Consider the following 8,824-nt stretch of genomic DNA (forward strand, 5'->3'; position numbering starts at 1 on the left):
AGATATTTAAAGATGTCATGTTCGATAAAGATGATGTGCTTGATACTTAAGGATAACTTGTTTGATATTGCGTGATATGGTTGTGTTAATTGTTAATTGTTGCATTAACAATTAAGGCAAAAGAAGTACATCGATAAATTTGAAATATACAAAAGAAAATTAACAATAATAAACAAAAAAATATTTATAATAAAATTGGACCAATTCAATTTGATTTTACGCTAAGATAGTTTGTGTTATGAGTGACAAATTTCTAGAGCAACCCATTTCGTTTCTTATCACAATTACAACACTTAACATTATATTTATGCTCAAGTTCGAAAGAAAAAAAATCAAATAAATTCTAAAGCTACCACACTTACCATGCATGTTTTGTGCTTTTTCATGTGTACATTTTCTTTATTGCACTCATTATTCATACATATTTAATTTTTATATTCTCACCATACATACTTTTTGTGCTCTTATTCTCTTCTTCCCACCATAGATAAATAAAGGAATTTTAATATATATATAAAATAAGAATATATATATATATATATATATATATATATATATATATATATATAAATAATATTGGAGCAACTTGCCAAATAAAGTTCCATCCTTAAATGTTAGTATTGAAATGGTAAAGGCTCAAATATTTATCTATTTTTGCAAATTTTATTATAAGACATGTATATTATACTTTAAAACTTTATTCATGTTTTTGATAAATTCAATATTAATATATATATATATATATATATATATATATATATATATATATACTTCATGTACATCATCTATTATTATAACTACACAAAGTTCCATGGTAATGATATGTTAGTCCATGCATGCAACATCGAGTAACATATAAATATATAAGTAACTTGTAGATTTGATAATTTGTAAATAAAAATAAATAAATCCATTCTAACTACATTTATCAAAAGTAATGTAACATTGATAGAATATAACATCAAATCCACATCATGAATTTAAAAGTCAATTAAGACATTGTGATATACACAAGTCCAAATTCATGTATTTGTATTCAAAGTTGGTTCAACTATAAATTTTGCTTTTCTACAAAATGGATCTTCATTCCCAACATGGATAATGAAAGTTCATGCCGATATAGATGACATAATGGAAAAACGGCATCATCGTTGATCTAGAAAATGGGTCTACAAGTCACTCTTGCCACTCTTAGCACTCCCAAGTACATTTCCAAATTGAAATCGCTACAAAAATTACATTATTGCAAATATCATGGGTATCCTTATTTTGGCTATGAACTCAATAATCATCATTACTCTTTTCATCAGGCACACAATCTTCATTTGAGATTTGGTTAACTCTACACTTGAATGAATTCAATTGTTCCTCATTTTTTTGGGTCGTACAAAACCAACTTCTTTTAAATGTTGCATATGATTGTAATATAATACAACCTTTGTTAACAACACATAAAATAACCAATCAACCCGTCTATGGCATGCATTGTTCTTTTCACTTAATTACCTTTCCTTGATATACCAATGGTAAGATTCAATTGCATTGTTTGTATATTGATTGGAGTGTGGAAAATTTATGTACGTTTTTGCTCACATATCTGTAGAAAGAAATTTATTAGATATGCATTAACAACCATACATATGACATGAAAAATAGAGTCATTAAAACCACTTACAAGAAACTTGCATATTTTGTTGTTGACTAACCAAGTGGTTTTAAAATATTCCAAACACTCTTTTACTAAATTCTTAAAAGAACTTTTCAACTGTCTTTCTTACAAATTCATCATCTTGACACGTGCACATAATTTCTCTTAAAGCACAAAAAATGCAGATTGGGTTTTCCCTTGGACTTTATTTCTAACATTCTCCAACCATGCACGGGAGACATGCCACACAGATAGTAATATTATACACTTGATTGAAGACCTGGAATAACATAATTTTTAGAGAGGGCATACATTAACAAATTTTTTTTCCTCTTATAAAAAGAATAAACACATCATCTTAATGCTTCAATTTCAACAGTAACATCATCTATGATGAAGGCTTGAACATGCCAATATGGTCGTTCTTTCTTTCCAATGGAAAGTTTGGTCAACATCCATTTAGAAATGATAGCTATAGTATTGTGGGATGATATCACCCAAGCTATTGAATAAAGCTCAAAAAGGGGAAATAAAAAATAATATCTTCTTCGTGAGTAGAAAGGTTAAATTTCTTCTCTATATGATAAGTTAGAGGCAATTTTCTATTGACAATGTCACTCAAGCTAAGAGATGACAGGGGGATAAAACATTGGAATTGATCGTTCTTTCTATGCTTGGGTGATTTTCGTGCCATCACTTCAACAACTTATAAATGAACCCATCCACCTAATTGAGTGGATGAATGACATTGACCCCCAACTCAACCAACATAGTATATTTGCTTCTCAACCATCCAATTAACGTTCAAATGCTTTATACAAAGAATGGGAGGAACGAGATCAAGCCCATCAACTAATTTTTTGAGGTCAAAGAAGCCTTCTAGTGAAATGACAAAGGTCAAAGAAGGCACAACCAATAAGATTTTTCGTCAAGTGCATAAATGTGAGGGAACAACAGTTAAATCTAGTCAAGTAGTCTTAAGAGGGATTTCTCTCTCATGAATTTTGATTGAGAGAGAAATTCCCAATGGGGGGACCTTATTTTTAACCTATCCAACTAACCATATTAGTTAACATCTATTGGAGAAAAGAGTAAAAATAAAATAAAAAGACCCACACAATACCATCCGTATTTGCCTATTTTATTAAAACAACAACAAGTTGAAGCATCCTTCATTTAAAAACAATTCCAATCAAGATAGTAATAAGAACTCAAAATATGTTAAAGAGAATGATTACCTCAATGCTAGGGTTTTCAATGAAGAGGGGAGAATCTCAATGATGTGGTTGGTCATTTATGGTTTGCTAACAACAATAGACCCCTTGTTCAGACTCAATTGTTGTTATTCTTGTGTCATAGCTTTGGAACAAATCAATGCAATGGACCAATGAGAATGGTGGGTTTTCAATAATAAATAAGGAAAAGAGAAAAGAAGAAAAAAGAAAGACATTCAATAAAGTTTCGGTTTAAAAAATGTCAAATAATATTACATGTTTTATATGGCTTATTCATTGGCTACCCACCACCCACAAATACCGATTTAAATACTAACCACTAAAAACACTCAAAATTTTTACCATACAACATATATTTTCCTATATTATTCCTTTTTATTTACTCCTTATAAATAAACATTATAATACCATTAAAAATGTAAATTTCAAAAGCATCAAAATTCTTTATTATAACCATAAAATCTATAACCTCATTTTTCTTTCTATAAAAGGACAAACATCATTTATAATCCTCCTTAGAGGACCAACAACGACCAACCAAAGTTATAGACAACCTAATAAAACACAATACCATCTTTGAAAATGGTCTAATCGAAACAAAAAAACCTTACTGGTCCTAGTCTTGGCCTAAGACCAATCCAATAAGCTAGCTCACGTTAAGATTGAAAAAAAAATAATGTTATTATCCCTTTTTCCATTATTTTTATCTAAGATATTTTTTTTAAATGCAACTTATTTTGTTAGCAAAAGGGATACTTCCTTCGGTTAATTCAAATGCAATGTGATTCATTTGCCACAAAGGTTGAATAATACATTATGCGAGGGATATATTCCCTACAAAACTATGGATTGGTGAAAATTGTTAGGGATGGATTGAACTCCTTATAAACCATTTTTCTAACAGCTTTCCTTTGGAGATCAAGTTGTTTACTCAAATTTCTCTAATGGACGGAAGGTTAAAATCAATTCGTGGGCCCTCTGCCTCATAGTTGAGTTCACTAAATGAATTGAAAAAAGTGAATATTGGAGCAAAACAATCCTCCAACATATTGTTCATTGGAATATATTATGGAAACAATTTACAAATCTCTACCACTCAAATAACAAAATTTGAGGAAGCTACCAATTCTTACATATTTGGATCTCTATTTCAACTTCTTAGTTGTGGACAAGACAAATTCCATCTAATTTAGGCGATTTAAAAATGGAGGCACTTCAATTTCCGTATGATATATAATTAACATATAGAGTTCACCCTAATCTTTGGAGTGTGAAAAGGTAGTAGCCATGTTTGTTGTTCAGTCGGTTTTTTACAGATCCACTGTGCCAAATTCCTTAGATTTGTCCAATGCTTTATCCTTTCACGAGTAATTTAACTATACAATCTTCGATTATAATGGATCCTGTGGACTACTTATAACTATAAGCTATTACGAAGGTCCTACCATGTCCAAAGTTGAGTGATCTTTCGAGGTGTTTGACTGCTATCCACTCACTCACATTTATGCAAATTCTAACTTTCATTTTACAAACAACCTTTGACAAAGCGTTGTTAAAATGAGAAACTAACTTTGCCTTTACTTAATCAAGCTAAAATGTAAACTAGATCTGATTTCTTAGGTTTTCGTATGGAACATGGTAACTAAGCCCACAATGCCCCTTTTCCTTCTAACGCAAGACAACTACTCACACAATGCCCCTTATCTACACTCAAATGTTTCCATTCTTATGTCATAACTTTGAAGCAAATCAATGCATGGACCAGTGAGTAAGGTGGGTTTTTAGTAGTGAAAATGGCAAAGAAAAGAAAGCTCCAAGTAAAACTTTGAACAATAATAGGTATTTCAACACAAATTGGGAGGTGGAAGAAAAAACCACATCACATAATATTATATATTTTATATCCCTTATGCATTCCCTACCCACCTTCTCACTCACAAATACCTATATAGATGATAACTAAAAACACTACATTTTTAACATACAACAAACATTTTCCTATATTTTTCCTTTTGAATTACTCCTTTCTAAATAAACAAAAAAAGAAAGCAAAAAGAAAAATTGAGTAATAATGAGTGTTCCCACACAAATTGGAAGGCAGAAGAAAAAAAACATTAAAGGACAATTGTAAGAATTCGGTCGACCACTATTTTTAGAGGCCCAACTCATCTTAGGTTCGAAGACGACCAACCAAGTTGCTGACCCAATAAGACGCACATAATACCATCTTTGAAAATAGTTGACTCGAAACGAAACACCCTACCAAACTGTTTTCGTATTGGCCTAGAACCAATCCAGTAAGCTAGCTCAGAAATCATGGTCTCCCATGAAGATTGGCTCAAAATTCATGGTCTCAAGTTACGATTGAAAAATGTCTTGTTATCTTGTTATTTTCCTATTGTTCTTTTTCTTTTTTAACATTATTTTTATCTAAGAGATTCTTTTGAAATGCAACTATATTTTGTAAAAAAAAAAAAACAAAAAATATTTCCTTAGCTTAATTTGTATGTAATGTACTCCATTAGCTACAAAGGTTGAATACATTGTATGAGGGATATATTGGATTATTTTGTGACTCTCACTCCTTATAAACCATTTTTCTAGATTCTTACTTTCCCAGATCGGTTTATTGCCTCAAGTTGCTCTAATGGATTGAAGGCTAAAATCAATTCATGGGTTCTCTGCCTCGTAGCTTGGTTCACTAAATGAATTGAAAATATTGAATATTTGAGCAAAACAATCCTCTGGCAGCTTGTTCCATTAACCTAATCAATTTTCTAATCTTTATCACTCAAACAAAAAAATTTCAAGGCTTAATTCTACAGATCTAGGAAGCTACCAATTCTTTCATATTTGGATCTCTATTTCAACTCCTTGGAGGTTGAGAAGATAAATTCCATCTGATTTAGATGATCTATTGATTTACCACTAAAAACGAAAAAAAGGCACTTCCAATTTGTGTTTTATATATAACCAAACTATAGAATGCACCCTAATTTTGGTAGTTGTTTCTTTTATCCAATGCTTTGTTGTTCACCCATTTTTTTGGAAATCCACTGTACCAATTTCCCTAGATTTGGCCGATGCTTTATGCTTTTGCGAGTAATTAACATGAATCCTGTGAGCTGCTTATAAATATACACTGTTGAGAAGGTCCTACGATGGGAAAAGTACAGTTTCTCCAGAGAATAGAATACTCTAGAAGCGCAGGATCTGGTAGCATTCGCTCAGGACTTCCAAATATAGCAATTTTATATTCAACTGGTGATTCAACACATGCTTGAGTTACAATCACTACATGAAAAAGGGACATTGCCGAGGGGCGAAAAATGTCACCATAACCTCATTGGTGACGGTCAAAAGAGCATTCGTCACCAAAAACTGAACATCACCAAAGGTGGCGTCACCAAAAGTATACGTGTTGTAGTGACATACAAAGTTCGTCACCAATAATGATTTATAATGATGGATAGCGACCGTCACCATTTCATAATTTCAATGGTGACGGACCATAGCCTCCGTCACCAAAAACTAAATGTCACCAAAGGAGGCGTCGCCAAAAGTATAGGTGTTGTAATGACATTCAAATTTCGTCATCAATAATCTTATAATGAACAATAGTGACTGTCACCATTGCATATGAGCAATGGTGATCGACCATAGCCTCGATCACCAAAAACTGAACGTCACCAAAGTTAGCGTCGCCAAAAGTATAGGTGTTATGGTGACATTCAAGGTCCGTCACGAATATTGATTATAATGACGGATAGTGACTGTCACCATTTCATATGAACAATAATGATTTATTGTGATGGATCTTTAATGGTTGTCACTATTGGTGCATATATATGGTGACGTTCATTGACCGTCACCAAGAGACGTATTGCTAAAAGTATAGGTGTTGTGGGGACATTCAAGGTCCGTCACGAATAATGACTATAATGACAGACAATGACCGTCATCATTTCATATCAACAACAACGATTTATGGTTACGAACCTTTGAGGGTCGTCACTATTGATGCGTATATATGGTGGCGTTCGTTGACCATCACCATTTCATGTTTTTGGTGAGGGTCGAAAAATGTCACCAAAGCTCATTGATGATGGTCAAAAGAGCCTCCGTCACCAAAAATTGATTGTCGCCATTCCATATGGATGTCAAGGCACGATGGAATCGAACCACCAACCTCCTGCTTGTAAAGCAGGTGCTCTTCCATTGAGCTAGAGCGCTTTAAAGAATTATATTTTTAAAAATTAGACCTTGAAACTTCATAAATTGTAAATTCTACAACTTTCAATAAATTAAAGTCTTGACAATATTTTACTAAAAAAGCAAAGCAACATCGAAGTTGTAGGTCCCTACCTAATGGTTATTGAAGTTATGAAAATTAGTTGGAGGGAAAAATAATTATGTATAAGAGAATCAATATGTTTAGTTGAATAATCAATTAGAAGTGAAACTATGAAGACATTTATAACTTATAAATGACCTATAACTATCAAATGCACCAAATATTGCAAAGTAGGTGTCATAAGTGGATAGCATATGGAAGAAGAGGAGACAGGGACTTGGAACCCTTGTACATCTTGGCATGCCTTAGCACTTGGCACATCTTAGCTTGTTTGACATGTATTTGTACTATCTTTCACATCTTAGCATGCCCTAGCATTCCCTAACACACCTTGGCAGTCATGACCTCACAACTAGCATTGCATTTTTCCATGACTTGGGAACCTTACATTCACTAGAACACCTTGGCACTCCCTAGTTGCCATGCCCTTTTTTATCCTCCATAATGTCCCAAGATGATGAGGAGATCAACAGAGGTAACCACAAACCAATCTTTTAGTTTGGTATCTAGCCCTACCAAACTAGAGAGGGCTCTCTCTATGAAATCACAACCAAGAGATGACTGGAATATAAAGGATTTTAGGCTAGATAGCTAGGCTCAGGTGGGTTTTTTGAAAATTTACGGACTTGGAACTCTATCCACTGGTGTCTTGTCTGGCAGGGACTTTGTCAAGGAGGCAAGGAATTGGAACTTTGTCTAAGATAAAGAACCTAACATGCATGAAAAAAGCTCCCTAGAATAGAATAGCTCCTACCTAGAAGAGTGACCCCTACCCAAAATATAGAACCCTTCTCTACTGTGCACTTTTCTTAAAAATAAATATGTGCATAAAATAGTACTAAGAAAAACACCTAAATTAAGAAAAGTGAGCATCTAAGTCAAACTATAAAAGTATAATAAATATGGCTCTATATAAGTTTGGGAAACACTAGGCAAGCATGATTTCATACAACAACAATAAGATGCCTAAAATCGATGTGATTCTTTCATTGTTGCTATACCCTCACAACAAAACTGGAATCTACAACATGTACCCTAAGGCTGTATGCATCTGCTAAAGGTGTAGATTGAAAGGATTTGCTGAAATGAAGTACTATTGAAGGAGAAACACCTTCAAAACAATAGATAAATTCTACTGTGAATTCAACCCATTTGCACACAGACCAAGGCTGCTACTGGATACATTTCTCTACTGAATGGAAACTTCAATGTATTGTAGTGCTTCTGAAGAAAAAACACCTTTAGTGCAACACAGATAAAACTCTAACATATATTGTCATTGTGGCCTCGGTTGTCGATGATCTCATCAATATAGGTAACAACTTCGATAATTGAAAAACCAAAAGGTGAGATGCATAGATCATTTGAAATGACATATTTGGGCATACTTTATTATTTTTTAGGAGTGTTAGTATAGAAAATGCAAGGTAGCCTGTTGAATCTTTATGTCACAAGCCAAGGATGCGAAGAAATATATAAAATATTAAATAGCATGGTATAAGTTGATTGCAGGTTCTTTTGAAACAGGAATGGAATTCTCCTTGCGCGGGTTCTAATCTAGTGGATATAACTTCAAATAAGAAACTG

This window comes from Pinus tabuliformis, chromosome 7 (assembly GCF_031772625.1).
Source record: "Pinus tabuliformis cultivar Carrire ecotype Pingquan chromosome 7, CPIR1, whole genome shotgun sequence".
Taxonomy (NCBI): Eukaryota; Viridiplantae; Streptophyta; class Pinopsida; order Pinales; family Pinaceae; genus Pinus; species Pinus tabuliformis.